The 19,143-nt window shown below is 36.3% G+C and overlaps 1 protein-coding gene across 1 annotated transcript in view; it reads right to left on the reverse strand.

The window, feature by feature from the left end:
- The window catches only part of LOC117336675, a 42,393-nt gene extending 29,202 nt beyond the window's left edge, over positions 1–13,191 (reverse strand). Inside the window, exon 1 of the mRNA XM_033897284.1 lies at positions 13,103–13,191. The gene's annotated coding sequence lies outside the window, so the exon portion shown is untranslated. The remainder of the gene's footprint in view (positions 1–13,102) is intronic.
- Between the last annotated feature and the right edge of the window lie 5,952 nt (positions 13,192–19,143).

Here is a 19,143-nt window from a genome sequence, read left to right on the forward strand (position 1 = left end):
TTGGTTACTTTGAATATTCGGGATATTTCATGTGTTTTTTCATAATCCCAATGACTCTTCAAGATAATGAAGTTCTACCAAATATCTTGTACATTTGCATGTACATTATAATATAGTTAATACCGTATATATATATACGTGTGTATGTATACATACGTATATACATGTAGTATAAACCAATCAATGTAATCACAGTTTTATCCAAGGTCTTTTTTGGGCCCCAATATACACAGGCCAATTCACAACTGAAACTACTTCGTTTTAAACCAGTAAATCTTTTTTTTTTTTTTAATTTACAATCCAATTAACTCCCTTGAAATTGCTATCCCAGTTCATTAATTTTCCACAAATGAGTTAAAAAGAGCCAGGTGATAATGATGTACAATCACGTGAAGGAATGTTGTACTGTACTGGAGGACATCAACGATACCTGTACCAGTATCCCCATGAGTACTGGTAGAATACTGCTAATATACATGTACCTTACATAGACCAACAGACTGCTACAAGAATTATTACTCAATAGCACTAAATGTACGTTCAGGTAAATGAACTGTTACCGGAACTTTAAAAATAATCAATTTATTTTTATATTACAGCTTACCCCCAATCCTTTCAAACCAGCACAAAACCTTTCTGTATTGAAATTGATTATAATTATATATATTTATGGTGTTCTCTAGTCATCCTGACAAAGGGGCCATAGATCTCAATTTTATATGTCAACAGGTATAGGGTACGTAGGACACGCAGGGAGGACCGGGTCACATTTACACTGGTCACAGGGACATTATACAGGTAAAGGTTACCAAAATTCACTCACATCACATGTGTGTGGGAGATTAACCCAGCATTCAGAGATTTATTCATTTTCAAGTCATTACTTCCCAGTATTCAAAGATGTACATGTATATTTTATTGCCTGACATGGTACTACTAATAATGTCAAACTCATCATGATATAAACAAATTAACGCACTGCTTATTTTGAATTGAGATTCAGCAGTATACTGGTTCAGCAGACAAAATAAAGATTATTTGACAGCTACATGTAGACCTTTAGGATTTCATTGACAGCCTTTTGAGGGTAATTATTTGACAGCTACAGTATATAGACCTTTGGGATTTAATGACAGCCTTTTGAGGGTATTATTTGACAGCTACATGTAGACTTTTGGGATTTCATTAATTGACAGTCTTTTGGGGGTAATTATTTGACAGCTACATGTAGACCTTTGGGATTTTATTGACAGCCTTAATTTTGAGGGTAATTATTTGACAGCTACATGAAGGTTTCCTATGTTGATGGTCTGCTATATCATTCAATAAAATATAAGGCTATAATATTAATGATGGTCATCAATTAAATCAATATGGAGGCATTAAAATATATATAATTATATTTTTACATTAATATACAATTTAATTATCATCAGTTTCAACAGTGACTTATGTTAAATCTTATAAAATTATAGATAAACTGTTACACATCAGAGTAGGGTCATTGGTATATATATCTGTGTTAATACATTGTATAGGTATAAAAGATATCTCACAATAAGTTACATTGTATTTGGCAACAATGTGTGTTGTTTTTTCTGATCGCCATTAGCTATTGTTTTGATGTTGAACCATGTAATGACTCCTACACTGAAATGACTAGACTAGAATAGCTCGGTAATGTTTCAGTTGAACGGACAGGGATGACGTCATGACATACCCGTACAAGACTGTGAACACCTACAGTGTATACCATATATAAATATCCACACTAGATGACACAGCATACACAATGGAAATGTTGGCATCGTGTCAAAGAGCCAATCAATTTCATATTTATCCACCAATATTATAAAACTCTTATTCTAGTTTCACAAAGACACAAGATTAGTATCATCAATCTGTTGGATATTTTCTGTATTGTGATCATGGTGGAACCCAAATTAACAACAAGTACAATACAGTATGCACAGCTAAATGTTGCTACACAAAGAAAATCAATAAGGATTCAATAAAGATTAAAAAATAGAACGGTAGCATTAATAGCCTCAGAACGGGAATTCCTATATAATACCACTGGGAATATTTCAAAATTGATCACAGGGAATTTCCCCTGGTATGGAAAATTACAAACACTTTCATTAAAATGAGGACTTAAATATAATACACCGTATAATTATAATATAATCATTGACTACCTAACAAAGAAGATTCCATTAATCATAATATAAGGATTTGAATTTCATAGAAATTACAAGCTATAATGTATGAGTATGAGTATGCATGAGTTCAAGAAAATATTTTTTCAGCAACTGAAAAAATATAAAATACTTTTTATTTATTCAAGCAATTAAACCTTACTCACACATGGGCAGATATTTGTCAGCAATCTTTAACTTTCCAACAGGGCATGTGACTAAATTTAAGTATAAAACTGACTCAAACATTCAAAGAGTAAGCAACTCTCTATTGATTAAATTGTCACAATGAAAAAAGAGATGATACAGTAGACAAGATATCTCCTGGACAATGTCAACAGGTGATACAGTAGAGATGTCTCCTGGACAATGTCAACAGGTGATACAGTAGAGGAGATGTCTCCTGGACAATGTCAACAGGTGATACAGTAGAGATGTCTCCAGGACAATGTCAACAGGTGATACAGTAGAGGAGATGTCTCCTGGACAATGTCAACAGGTGATACAGTAGAGATGTCTCCTGGACAATGTCAACAGGTGATACAGTAGAGATGTCTCCTGGACAATGTCAACAGGTGATACAGTAGAGATGTATCCTGGACAATGTCAACAGGTGATATAGTAGAGATGTCTCCTGGACAATGTCAACAGGTGATACAGTAGAGATGTATCCTGGACAATGTCAACAGGTGATACAGTAGAGATGTTTCCTGGACAATGTCAACAGGGGATACATTAGAGGAGATGTCACCTGGACAATGTCAACAGGTGATACAGTAGAGATGTCTCCTGGACAATGTCAACAGGTGATACAGTAGAGATGTCACCTGGACAATGTTAACAGGTGATACAGTAGAGGAGATGTCTCCTGGACAATGTCAACAGGTGATACAGTAGAGGAGATGTCTCCTGGACAATGTCAACAGGTGATACAGTAGAGAGATGTCTCCTGGACAATGTCAACAGGTGATACAGTAGAGATGTCTCCTGGACAATGTCAACAGGTGATACAGTAGAGGAGATGACAGGACAATGTCAACAGGTGATACAGTAGAGATGTCTCCTGGACAATGTCAACAGGTGATACAGTAGAGATGTCACCTGGACAATGTCAACAGGTGATACAGTAGAGGAGATGACAGGACAATGTCAACAGGTGATACAGTAGAGATGTCTCCTGGACAATGTCAACAGGTGATACAGTAGAGGAGATGTCACCTGGACAATGTCAACAGGTGATACAGTCGAGGAGATGACAGGACAATGTCAACAGGTGATACAGTAGAGTATTGTCTCCTGGACAATGTCAAAAGTCAGTGGGCCATTCATACTCTGTTAGAACATATGTTGATACTCCATCAACCAATGAAATACTTAGTTTGGTACGTAGCTCAAGGTGAACTTGTAATTAATACTAAAAAGACAAATCTTAATTTTTTTTCTTTTGTGCTTTTGAATTAAATCCAATTGGCAACTTAAATTAACAATATCATGTAATGAAATGATAAACACAATCTTAGAAATTCTCAAAGTAAAATTTCCAATACTAATGAAAAAAAATCAGTATTTTTACGAGAAATGATCTCGATTTTTAACCCTCTTGGTGACCCGAGTATCATATTGTACTGCAGTGTGTAGATACAATTTAGTTAACTGTTGCCAATGAGAAATAAAAATCACACTTTACCTTTCTCTTGTCACAACCCCGGGAGGTTCTGGGCCGGATCGGTAAAATCAATAGTCAAACTTATTTGTCAACATGTCTGTCTCTACCTACATGTATGCACACCTATATAGAGGTTTACTGAGGGCATGAGAGGATTGTCCTTTATAAAGACCCTTAACAATGTAACACTGAATCTATTCATACCTGGGGAGGTCTCCAAATGTCCAATTTCTCCCCAGCAAGCAGGTCAAGTAAAATCAATCATTATCATTGTTTTCATTCATGTAATTTTTATGAAGGATTTTACATCTATGACTACCATGAATACATTTTCAGTATTGATCAAAATTCTTTCCAAATTACTCTGTGTTTTTTTCGAGAGTAATCAACTTTTAAGATTATGGTGTTATTTTAAAACCATTTCCAAATCTATATCATACATGTACATGTATCCAGTATCATTTAAATATAATGGTATTGGCTGACCAAGCTTTTGACACAAATCTATGTCAGGTATATACACATCATGCAGTATATAAGGGACATACTGGATGTACATTGCATCAGGAACTTTTCAGAATGTATATATATTGCATCGAGAATTTTTCAGAATGTACATTGCATCAGGAATTTTTCTCGAATGTTATATTTTCTGTGATAGCATTTTATTTCAAAGGAAAGAATTATGCTTGAAATATTGATGAGTCAGATGAAAGAACATTTGGAAATCAATACCAACCTGCAGGCCGCTGGGCCACAAAAACAGACAAAGGGGTAGATTTGTGTCAGCACAATACCGCTCACACTGAACGTGTGTACACATTTACCAGGTACAAAATGTGTATTCTCCTTTTCACTTGATGTGTATAAGTGAGAGTTACATTGTAAATACACAATAAGATCTGGGGTAGATTAACCCTTCATTCCCTTATATATAGGATGGATCTCAATGTTCACTCTTCAAGAAATAAGTAAATAATGCTTAAAGATCATACAGGTGTTCTTGGTATCTTATAGCTACCTATACCTTGATATACAAATACATATACAAACTGTATATATATGTACATTTCTACGGCTTTGGTGATTCTCTAAAATACCTAACTCAAAATGAAGCACTTAATCTTCACTGTATTTAAAATTTGTGAAGGATATAGAATGTGTTATGATATGAATTCTCAAACCATCCAAAAATTTTCAAAATTGATTATTATTAACAATATATTTTAAATCAATATTCTTGTCCTGATTTGAGTTGTATTAAAAATTACTATCATCTTACTTTTAAAAGGTCAAAGTTGGTTGGCTGCTATGTAATTTAATATACTTTCTGGGAGACTGGTGAACTAATTAAATTGTAACAGTGCTACAAATGTAGATTTTTTGTTTTATATGGCCCTGCAATAAGTAAAGCTTTGATTAAAATTATAACATCAAGAGCTTTTATAAAAGTAAAGGTTATTATACATATCAGCACAAAGGGAAGACAAGGAAAACAACTGGACACGAAGAGATTTCTGAAGCATATATTAATTTATAATTATATGGCCATCTACACATTTTAGCATTATGAAATCTTAAATTACAGGCTTCAATCAACACATTCAATATTGTCATATACATAAAAACACCATTGGCACCAAACCAATTCAAAAAGAAAAACTCACCTGACATTTGTAAACACAAAGGAATTCTTATCCATATAGGCAACCAGAAAAAATACAGCAATCGCTTATTTCCTCCTATACATCACTAAGTTTAGATATAAAAAATCTTCTTCCTTCTGATTAAGGAATGACTGTGATCTGTGTTGCAACAAACAATCTACTTCACGAGAGCTTTTGTACCATTTTGCGTGCTATATTTCTGGGTCAGTATTATTATTGGTGTCGAGTTGGCATCATGCCAAGGCACCGTTCTGATCAGCTGTTTATAGGCGTTTTGAGTCTCCACTCCATGTGACAAATGCCTTTGTTCATACGACATACAGGTAACACACTGGGTATATAGACAAGACACTGCCGATAGCTCTATGTCTATATTTGAACTTCACATTATTGATATGTATACACTAAAGCAATAAAATTCTTATCAAGCTCAAAACTGAAACATATAGAAGACTTTAATAGATAATGATATTACGTCTGAAGGACTAATATGTACATGTACATTTCTGTAATTCAGTTTTAAGTAATCCTGGTCATATTGAATCTTTCTCCTTCACTAAGTATACACCCGAGCTAAGTAATCAATGATAGTTAATAAAAAAAACCTCAATTCTATTGACTCAAATCAAATACACTGTGAATCATTCGGTCTGGTTGCAAATCTGAAGGCCGACATAACAGAATCAATAAATGATATATAAACTGAAGTTGCCTGTCAATATATGTGTGGGACAAGGCATTACCTGTCAATGTATGTGTGGGACAAGGCATCGCCTGTCAATGTCTGTGTGGGACAAGGTATGACCTGTCAATGTATGTGTGGGACAAGGAATCGCCTGTCAAACTATGTGTGGGACAAGGCATTACCTGTCAATGTATGTGTGGGACAAGGCATCGCCTGTCAATGTCTGTGTGGGACAAGGTATGACCTGTCAATGTAATTGTGTGGGACAAGGAATCGCCTGTCAAACTATGTGTGGGAAAAGGTATTGTCTGTCAATGTATGTGTGGGACAAGGCATTGCCTGTCAATGTATGTGTGGGACAAGGAATCGCCTGTCAAACTATGTGTGGGACAAGGCATTACCTGTCAATGTATGTGTGGGACAAGTCATCGCCTGTCAATGTCTGTGTGGGACAAGGTATGACCTGTCAATGTAATTGTGTGGGACAAGGAATCGCCTGTCAAACCATGTGTGGGAAAAGGTATTGTCTGTCAATGTATGTGTGGGACAAGGCATTGCCTGTCAAACTATGTGTGGGACAAGGCATTACCTGTCAATGTATGTGTGGGACAAGGTATGACCTGTCAATGTATGTGCGGGACAAGGAATCGCCTGTCAAACTATGTGTGGGACAAGGCATTACCTGTCAATGTATGTGTGGGACAATGCATTACCTGTCAATGTATGTGTGGGACAAGGCATCGCCTGTCAATGTCTGTGTGGGACAAGGTATGACCTGTCAATGTAATTGTGTGGGACAAGGAATCGCCTGTCAAACTATGTGTGGGAAAAGGTATTGTCTGTCAATGTTTGTGTGGGACAAGGCATTGCCTGCCAATGTATATGTTGGACAAGGCATTGCCTGCCAATGTATATGTTGGACAAGGCATTACCTGTTACTATGTATATGTGTGACAAGGCATTACCTGTCAATGTATGTGTCGGGCGAGGCATCGCCTTTCAATGTATGTGTGGGACAAGCCATTGCCTGTCAATGTATGTGTGGGACAAGGCATTACCTGTCAATGCATGTGTGGGACAAGGCATTTCTGTCAATGTATGTATGGGACAAGGTATTACCTGTCAATGTATGTGTGGGAGAAGGCATTGCCTGCCAATGTATGTCACTATGTGTTGGACAAGGCATTGCCTGTCAATGTATGTGTGGGACAAGGCATTGCCTGTCAATGTATATGTGGGACAAGGCATTACCTGTCAATGTATGTGTGGGACAAGGCATTACCTGTCAATGCATGTGTGGGACAAGGCATTGCCTGTCAATGTATGTGTGGGACAAGGTATTACCTGTCAATGTATGTATGGAACGAGGCATTACCTGTCAATGTATGTGTTGGACAAGGCATTGCTGTCAATGTATGTATGGGACAAGGTATTACCTGTCAATGCATGTGTGGGACAAGGCATTACCTGTCAATGTATGTGTGGGAGAAGGCATTGCCTGCCAATGTATGTCAGTATGTGTTGGACAAGGCATTGCCTGTCAATGTATGTGTGGGGAAAAGCATTACCTGTCAATGTATATGTTGGACAAGGCATTGCCTGTCAATGTATATGTGGGACAAGGCATTGCCTGTCAATGTATATGTGGGACAAGGCATTGCCTGTCAATGTATATGTTGGACAAGGCACTGCCTGTCAATGTATATGTGGGACAAGGCATTGCCTGTCAATGTATATGTGGGACAAGGCATTGCCTGTCAATGTATATGTTGGACAAGGCATTGCCTGTCAATGTATATGTTGGACAAGGCATTGCCTGTCAATGTATGTGTGTGACAAGGTATTGCTTGTCAAACTGTGTGTGGGACAAGGCATTACCTGTCAATGTATGTGTGGGACAAGGCATTGCCTGCCAATGTATGTCTCTATGTGTTGGACAAGGCATTGCCTGTCAATATATGTGTGGGACAAGGTATTACCTGTCAATGTATGTATGAAACGAGGCATTACCTGTCAATGTATGTATGGGACAAGGTATTACCTGTCAATGCATGTGTGGGACAAGGCATTGCTGTCAATGTATGTATGGGACAAGGCATTACCTGTCAATGTATGTGTGGGAGAAGGCATTGCCTGCCAATGTATGTCACTATGTGTTGGACAAGGCATTGCCTGTCAATGTATATATGGGACAAGGCATTGCCTGTCAATGTATATGTGGGACAAGGCATTGCCTGTCAATGTATATGTTGGACAATGCATTGCCTGTCAATGTATATGTGGGACAATGCATTGCCTGTCAATGTATATGTGGGACAAGGCATTGCCTGTCAATGTATATGTTGGACAATGCATTGCCTGTCAATGTATATGTGGGACAAGGCATTGCCTGTCAATGTATATGTGCGACAAGGTATTGCTTGTCAAACTGTGTGTGCGACAAGGTATTGCCTGTCAATGTATATGTGCGACAAGGTATTGCTTGTCAAACTGTGTGTGGGACAAGGCATTGCCTGTCAATGTATATGTGGGACAAGGCATTGCCTGTCAATGTATATGTTGGACAATGCATTGCCTGTCAATGTATATGTGGGACAAGGCATTGCCTGTCAATGTATATGTGGGACAAGGCATTGCCTGTCAATGTATATGTGGGACAAGGCATTACCTGTCAATGTATGTGTGCGACAAGGTATTGCTTGTCAATGTATGTGTTGGATAAGGTATTGCTTGTCAAACTGTATGTGAGACAAGGTGGTTAATATTTTATATAAAAAAGAACAAATAGCTGTATTTACCTTAAATGTAGATATCAGGTCACATGACCTAAGAATTATATATAATTCTTGTGCACAATTAGCAATAACATTTGACATGATTATCATATAAAAAAAAATATGCCCTAGAGTTAATTAACATACTGGATTAAGTACCTCTGGCTAATAAAACAATTAGACTTACAGTGTATATTGCTAAATGCAATGTTTTCTTCATCACATTCATTATTAGAAGGATTAACATATATTAAATTAGTAGCTAAGATGCCTACCGTACATAGGATATAATATCCCCTGTTGTAATTGTCCTCGGACAGGTTTGTATGTCCCTACGTGGTGAATATCTTTATCATGACGACCTGTCAATGCCTCTCCAGATCGGGCATACCAAAACATGTCTGTATCTACACTATAGATAACAACCACTTGAACATTTGAAATCTATATCTATATATACTGTATATTACAATGTCTGTTACTCAGTGTATACTCAGTTAAAGTAAGTAGTGTATTGATTAGTACACATGTACATATATTATAAAAGTAATATATCATATGTATTGTACAATGTAACATGCTGTTTAGATATGTAGAACCTTGACAGTGATAACCTTTCAGTGATAACCTAATTCCAAAGTAATGGGAGACCACATATGTTTTATAATTATAGATTAGGCTGGTCACATGACCCATAAGTGCAGATAGCCTGATTCTGAACGAATAATTTGAGGATATTTGTTAACCTCATGCAAAGACACTGATACCATCTTTGACTAAAAACACTTTTATAGACATTTTTAAGCGAAAAATGATTTAATTCCATTTTAATTGCTGCCTCTATATATTACATATAAACTTCTTCTAAACAGTTCTAATTTTTAGGATGTTGATGTATTGTTATATCTGTGTGGGAGTAAATATTGTATATACATTGGATTATTTCTACTGTAACAGCGTCTTAATGCTAGCCAAGGCTTCTGATTATGATACACTCCACGAACTCTTGGCAGATATAGTCATGTTTAAACCATCGCGCCTAGCTGGATCATCATAGGGCATCCAATTAAAATATCACAGGGCATCCAATCAAATCGCATTTAACATTCAGGCTTGGTTTCGCAGAAAACAAAAATTGCAGCGCCCAGTACAGAGCTACCTTGTTGAATATGTCATGATATTTTACCTAATCACTAGAGACAAACAATATTTGGGAAAACCTTCATAGTGTTTGATCAATTGATAAAAGTCATTGATCACATATCTCATCAAAATGACACTTTAAGCCTCCAATTATTTGTGTGATTGTTAAACATCACCAATGAAGTAAATAGGTAATGCTCGTTGCCATTGGTTGAAAATTTCATTTGTACAGGGTGGTAATTTCGAATCTCCACTAGAGGGTCAGAGCTGACGTCTATATCTGCCAATTAAGGGTTCGTGGAGTGTAACATAATCAGAAGCCTTGGCTAGCAAAGATGCTGTAACAAGGGGTACTATTTAGCAAATCTTATAAAATTATACATACCTATGGTTATATAAGGATTATAAAACCTTTCTGTGTACAATAATTTTAACACTTCTTCAGGAGGAGTAGACTTACTATAATATTTGTCACAATATATATTGATTTGAAAGCCTATACAACCTAAATCCCTAAGGAGTACATATCAACAGTACAACATATTTTTTCTTAACAAATCACATTTGAATTCTTAATTTATACACTATGTACCAAGTTTCACTAAAATCAAGCAATTACTAAATAAAGTTATCTTCAGAAACCAGTGAAAGCCGTGAAAAATTGATGGACGTGTACTCAGACATCTTCTCATTGTAGAAAACCAATTCTAGGCTAGCTGAGTAAAAGATGTGAATACAGCTATCAATCTTCCTTGCTAAACTATTTCTCTTTAAACGACACAAGAAATTGTGATGCTATAGTATTTTCTGACTCCTGTATTTGGCCAATTTCATGGTCAAGCATAAATCCTGCCAACAAAGTCTAATCTAAAGAACAATTCGCTTAAAAATAAGATTTTTTTTAACATCACCTGACATTAACTTTAAGTCTTAATTGCGCTTCAAGACAGAAACTTTTTCAAATTCCCCCAAATTTCCAACTTGAAACCGTTATTATTTTATTAATTGAAGTGTTCAAACTTGGGAATCTATGATGTATCCAAAATGCATTGTTATTATTCCAGTAATTTTTCATAATGAGTTATTTTTTATTTTTACCTTAAATAAGCTGGTATTATTGTATCTATTATAATTAAGTAAAGTATGTTATTGTAAAAAGTTACTGTGTCAATATACCTGAAACAATTAAGGTCACTGTTAGTCTGTATTATAAAAGTAGACAAACCTAAACCAGGTAACATACTATATATAGTGTCAAATACATGTTAAGCCCCCCTCTACAATAAGGCACTATACTAAACAGGCACCTGCTGATAGCTCAGGAATCAGGCGGTCAGTTCTAGGTGAGATACTGATTATTACATTATAAAGGTCAAGGGATAGGTCAGTTCATCAGCCTTTTATCAAAACACTGGACGCTGGCCAAAAAAAGTCTAAACAGTAATAAAAACAGTTACAAAATGTGTTGTACATGTATAACAGTTATAAATACCATCCTTCTATTTTTTTGTGGATTAAACAAATTCACTGAATTTAAGTGCTTCATTTTCATGTTGAATAGAACCTGACAACTCATATCTACTTTATTACACTACTAGTATCACATTGAGTGGGTTAATTATGCTAATTCATAAAAACTAATAAAAGAATATGCTATATATATATTTACAGCTGGAAAGTGCAATAATATATGTCCCTGACAAGAGATACCTGTCAAATCTGACATCATGTATAGAATATGATATATATTAATCATGGCTCAGTCTGACTTAATTCATTCTATCACTAGCTATGCAGTGAGTATAAATCATATTATGCATTATTACATTTTAATTTGCTTATATACAGTAGTATCACAATACTACCAGATCTCCAAACGTAGTCATTATTGCTACATATTAATCATACTTATATGAGTATAAGTGTCGATTTAACAAATACATGTATCAGATTATATAACTTCCTTGCTAATACATACAGTATTTAGTATATATATATCATTCAGTAAGGAATCTAAGGGTAGTAGTCTATATACATGGATTCATTTAACCTGGTGTATCTACAATCCAAACACCAGAGCAACTGTTTCTTTTTTTTTCTGAGTTCTAGCAATAATTCTCATTTAGGGAAATCCGAATGATCGAGCATGTTTTGATTAAAGCAGTGGAATGCCAGAGGAAACTTATAGAGCAAACTATTGTGATAAAAGTAAAAAGAGTATAAACTGCTTATCTTGGCTAATTGGCTTTGAGTGACTAATCGGGCAATGTGTTATAATTAGGACATTTAAACTTAAGTCTGAAAAATGTAACGATAAGATAAAATCAGTAAAATATGTACATTTAATTTGTAAGTTGCAAAATAATTGTATATTATAATATTGTAATTATACAGTATGATCCAGTTTGCATTGAACGTGTACACTATTTTGCATTCGTTTTAAATGAAGAAAAAACTGGGAAAATACATACATGTACAACCCTGATAACCAAATAACAAGTTGGCGTCTCCCACTTTAGCGAAATGGAGGAATATACACTGTACCGTACACGTGGTGTTGTTGTTGTTATCAAAACATGGGGAGAACATATGGCCACCAAGATTAAGCTGTATGTACATGTACGTGTAGGTAAGGTTAAAAAAAAGCAACCAATGAAAAAAAAGGTTAAATACAAATGTACATATATTGATGGACGAACAAGACAGTAACACACGAACCTAAAAAGTCGTGTCTAAAACTACATGTAGTACCTGGGATCTTGAGTTGATGTCCAATGGAATATAGTCTTGATTTTTACAAGGTACTCAATACAGGTAATAGGCCTAATTACTAATAGCATTAATTAACGACCTGTTCGGTCATGTCGGCATTCATAAATAGCTTAAAATGGATCGTATGAAGATATTAATGGACACACCACCATAATATTATTTCGTTCAATATGTCCATTTTGTAAAAAGATACTCACAATCTGTCAAACTGCCTTTATAATGATCCTTCATACACAATGTTTACATGGATCCAAGGACTCGGCGGCCATGAGCATTTTCAGTATAAATCACGTGACCAAACAGGAAGTACCTGACGAATGTTAGGGGATGTAACTCGTATTGACCGGAGACAGAATATGAAATGACAAACATTTGCATGATTTGGTGCTCTTTGTTGTACTTTATATGGTGCTGTCTTTGGAATTTCTAATCACCTAAGCCTTTAGCTATTATATCAGGGCTGAATTCCAAAGAGGTTCTGATTTACTGAAACATCCACGCCTTACAAATTCTCTTCTATTAACATCTTTTCACGAAAATTCTTCATTTCTCAATCAAGTAACAGATTCTTTCTCCCGAGAGCTTTAAATTATTTGCAAAGAAAGCGCGCAAACGGCGTTATAAGCACGTGTATACTGTTGTGAACTACATGGAGTATATTACTTTTAAAATATAGGTCAAACAGAGATCTGTCTCTTAAGAGCTTATCGGAATAGATAACAGATACTTTAAAGAGTGTCGTTTTGTAAATGATCATTATATATGTAGATCTACATTGTATATGTGATTTTTTATTGCACATATACGAATTTTCATTACATATAAATGAATTATCATTACATAGATATGAAATCTTACGACATATCGATCATTACATTAAGTTGTATACTCTCGAGATATAGTTGTATGAGCATGGTATCGTGTACCGTACTTTTGTACTTGTCAAATTTTGATGCATTATAGATGTCGGCTTTTGTCATGTTCCTATATTTTGAAATGATTTATCAAACATGGTAATATGATTAAGTGATGATATTGCTTACATACTTTTGAAATGTCTATTCTACCATGTTAGAGCATAACGATAAATGGGTGTTAAATATCAAGAACGAATTTTATAGAATAGGCCTAGGCTACATGTATATATGGCTAACAGAAAATATTGACAATATTTCTTATATTGTAATTAAGGACAGACTTTTAGATATTAACAGACAGGATTGCATAGAACAAATTAGAACAACTTCAAAGGGATTTTTCTTTATAAATGTCTTCACAATGAATTTGGTAGTCAGGGTTATTTGAGAAAACCATTAGGGAAAGGGTACTTAAAAATAAATTACTAAAATTCGACTGTCAGCTCATGATTAGGTCGTTATCAAAATATCCAGCGACACTTGAGAATTTGTTCTGTATGTAATTTAAATGATGTCGAGGATGAATTTCATTTTATTCTAAAATGCCCCGTTTCTGATATTTGTAAGAAATATTTGAAAAGTTACTATCTTAAAAAACCAAGTATGGTTAAATTGATACAATTATTTAACGGACCAAATACCAAAGAATGAGAAAATTTGGCGAAATATATTACGCGGCAAATGTCAAAAGAATTTTTTTAACATAGTTATGTGCTCCGAGTATATTGTCTATGGCACGAATTTATACTTTTATATTGTCAATGTTATGTACATTTGTATATTGTGTGTGTGTAGGATAGTGGTGAGTCGGAAGACTCAAAGTGAATAAAGAACTTGAATTTAACCATGTATATACAAAGGTTTGAGATATCTTACAATTAATACTGATACACTTCAAAATATTGACTTACTGTGATAGTGTAAGTTACATAATCATTATGTAATGTCAACACTATTCAAATAATGTTAAAAAAAGAAAGCACATGTTAAAAAATAATCTTTCGAAAATTCACGAGTGGTCTAATAAATGGCTTGTAAATTTTAATCTTAACAAAACTGTAACAATGACCGTTAGCAAAAAACTCCATTAACCATTCCATCCTTCCCTACTTATGAATAACACATCCTTAACAGAGGTCACGTGCCACAAACACCTCGGCGTGTGTTTCTCTTCTAACGGAAGTCGGACTGACCATATATTGGTAAATCCTCTAAAAACCCTAGTTTGATTAGGAATCTTAAATTCATCATTGATAGGAAGTCTCTCTAAACTATTTATTATACTTTTATAAGACCATTACTTGAATACGGATACATCATATGGGATAACATAACTTTAGGAAAAAAGTCAGATGTTAGAAAATATACAGCTTCAAGCAGCCAGAATCGTCACTGGGGCAACCAAGCTCACAAGTCACAATAAATTATATACAGAAACCGGTTGGGATCCCTTGTCGCCCGAAGAAGAAAACACAAAATTATTCAATTTCATAAGATTGTTCATGGTCTTTGTCCTTCATATCTTACTAACACTCGTACAACACCAGAAGAGCTAATGATAACACATACGTACAACACAAGAGGAGCTAATGATTTCTGTCAAATTAACTGCCGAACTAATCTATATTAAGACTCTTTCCTACGGGTGATAACCCAATCTTTTATTGAAATAAATTCGAGTGTATATTTGTAAATAACCCAAACAAATTAGGATGGAAGCGTATTATATATCAAAAAATCAAAACCGACATCACGTTCAAATATTCCATCTTTAGATAATCCTTGTTCTCTAATAAGCCTTCTGTTATGTATTTGCTAGTACTTTTTTGGCACTATAACTACACGTGTATTCCGGATATATAGTCCATGTCTGGTTTTATAAAGTTACATTGCTTGACTCCGTCGTTAAACGGGCACGAGTTGAACATGGAACTGGGGCCTGTTCGTTTATGCGGACAAACCGGTTCGTCAGTTTTTAAATGTAATATTTCAATCATATATCTTGACGGACCTGCAAATGTTAATACAGGCCTTGGAAGTCTTTGTCAAGGCTCGTCTGAAATCAATATATAATCACCAGGTCCGTCTTTATTTCATAAACGAAAAACACCGGTCCAAGTGGTCTAACCGTTTGGACCTTAAAAACGAAAACTGCCCTGGACACAGGCTCTGCAGTTTCCATCTCCAAAGAAGAAGTTTACAGAAAAAGACTCAATGGTAAAATAAAGAATCTATCTTCAACCGATGCCTGTTTAAAAACATACTCATGGGAACGCAAAGGTGTTGACAAGGTCAATGTCGAATATAATGGTCAGTCAAGGTAACTGGACTTATATATCGTCGAGAATGGTGGAAGGCCATTGTTTGGGAGAGAATGATTTCGACAAATAACACTGGATTGGCAGCAGAGGATTCACAGCATAGTGAGAGGGCATTCTGGAACAAAGAAAACTGTCCAGCAACAGGTAGAGGAAATTAGGAACAGACACAAACCTATTTTTCTAGATGATTGGTGTACTATCAAGGACATTAAGGCTAAATTGAATGTGAAACAGGGATCTAGAGTAAATAGATCGTCTTGCCAAGGTGGGAGTACTAACTAAGGTCAATTACAGTGAATGGAATACACCCATTTTTCCTGTTAGCAAGAAAGGTGGATCTGTCCGATTGTGCGGAGATTTCAAGGTGACATTGCACCCTGTGTTAGAGGTGGACCAGTATCCCTTGCCACGCGCCAGACATTTTTGCATCATAAGCTAATGGTCAGAAATTCAGTAAGCTGGATTTACAACATGCTTATCTTCAAATGGAAGAAGGCTCTAGAGTGTCATTTTGTGGGCATAACATTGATGCTGAGGGCCTGCATAAATCAGAAGACAAGATAAAGGCTGTTTTAGAGGTACATGAACCATCCGACATCTCACGGCTTCGAGCTTTTTGGGGATTAGTCAATTACTATAGGAGATTCCTTCATAACTTGTCCACTGTTCTACACTCCCTTAATCGTCTCCTGGACAAAGTAAGACATGGCAGTGGAATCACAAATGTAAGGATGCATTTAAAGAGGTCAAACGACTAGTTACCTCACAAGAAGTTCTGATACACTATGATCCTAAGAAACCACTTACGCTGGCCTGATACGCCTCACCGGTAGGACTTGGTGCAGAGTTATCACATGAAACTTAAAACGGTGGCGAACGTCCCATCGCGTATGCTGCAAGAACTCTGAGTGCCGCAGAAAAGAATTACTGTCAGATTGACAAGGAAGCGCTTGGCCTAGTTTGGGGAGTAACACATTTCTACAACTATGTTTTTGGTCGCAAATTTACTTTGATCACCGACCATAAACCCCTGGTGTCTATCTTTAACCAAGAAAAAGGAATTCCAGGCAGCTAGAATGCAGAGATATGCCTTGTTTTTGTCAGGTTTGACATATGACATTGAGTATAAATCAACAAACAAACATGGTAATGCAGACAGCTTATCAAGACTACCCCTAGATGTTAAACACTGTGACGATGAGGAAGATATAGCTGTGAATGCTATACATGTTCATCAGTTAGAACAACTACCATGCAGTGAAACAGTCTCAGGTTAGAAGGGAGACAACTCGTGATCATGTGCTCGCTATAGTACTACAGACAGTGATGAGTGGCTGGAAGGAAGAGTTGTCCGATGAGACTTTGAAACCATATTTTGTGAGGAAATCAAAATTACAAGCTCAGGTGTTAGATGAAATACACAACATTGGAGTTGTACGGATAAAAGCAGTAGCTAGAAGCTATGCCTGATGGCAAAATCTAGATCGTGACATTGAACAGATGTGCAAGTCGTGTACAGGATGCCAGAGTGTAAAGGGAGCAGCACATGTGGCTCCACTCGTCTTCCCCATTGGAATTGGCCTACTTAACCCTGACATCGTGTATACATGTACATAATGTACATTGATTTTGCCGGTCCATATCTAGATGCAATGTATCTCATCAGAGTGGATGCATATTCAAAGTGGCCCGAGGTGGTGAAGATGAAGACAACTACATCAAAGAAAACCATGGATGTACTTAGGACAGTATTTTCTCCGACATACCACATCAGCTCCTTACAACCCCAGTACAAATGTGTTAGCGAAGCGATTCGTTCAATCATTCAAGTCAGCAATGAAGGCAAGTAAAAAGATCATGGTTCACAAACCAAGAAACTAGCTAATTTTCTATTGGCTTACAGGAAGTCTCCATAGGCCACTACTAACGAAAGTCTTGCTAAGCTGTTTCATGGAAGACACTTACCTTCAAGGTAGACGTCTTACGTCCAAATGTCAAGGAACGGGTTGCTATCAACAAGCAAAGATGATGGAAACACAAGGAGTTTGAATTAGGACAGCCCGTGACTATTCGTGATTATTGTCGGGGAGGACCAAACAAATGGGTATCGGGAAAAATCACACCGAAAACAGGACCAGTGTCATATCGTGTGAAAGTATTCCCAGGAATATTTTGGCGAAGACATGTAGATCAAATTAGAGATGCGTATGCACAGATTCTGGTTAACACACCAACAGAGTATCCATCTGTGTCGCGAGTTTCAACACCTCAAAACAACTCTCAAGATCCAGTCGTGATTCCGGTTAACACGTGGTGATTCTGAGTCAACAACACCAATCTCTGTAATTTAGTGATAATGCAAGGCAAGCGCCGTAGTCGCGAGCCGATTTTTGTTTTTGGCGAGGGGTCTGGGGGCCTTGCAGGGCAGCGCCCTTGTAGGGAGTTCCAGGGAGTTCCCGGCGGAAGATGAATATAGCAAATTTGCAATAATTCGGAATCGTTTTCTAGAGAGTAAGTTGCACGAATTCATCGATGCGTTTAAAGTTATATCTGACGTGACGTTCATGTGCGGAGTAATATCGAAAGTTTGTAACTTGCTCGCTAACGGATCGGAAATCGGAGATCGCAGTGTGTTATGCGTGCGTGACCGTTTATATATATCAAGCTTCAAATGTCGGCCATATTATTTTTCGATTTGATTAAAACATGTTTTATTTGCATCAATATATACAAAAGGATTGGACAAAGGCTTTCAAACTTATATGAAGCCATTTCCCAATTATATATATGTTTTGAGATCTACCCACAAATGGCAATCACAACATGGGATCATCGCAGGCATACATTAGAGAAAATTTGTTTCGTTACTTTCTGTGAAATCCATTTTTAATTTGATGTCTTGTGTAGGCTGCCGTAGAGATATCCTCAAAAATATGACAAAACCATCTACCCCAGGATTTAGTGACCCCCCCCCCCCCCCCCCCCCCCCCACACACACAC

Source organism: Pecten maximus, chromosome 10 (genome assembly GCF_902652985.1).
Source record: "Pecten maximus chromosome 10, xPecMax1.1, whole genome shotgun sequence".
NCBI classification, from domain to species: Eukaryota; Metazoa; Mollusca; class Bivalvia; order Pectinida; family Pectinidae; genus Pecten; species Pecten maximus.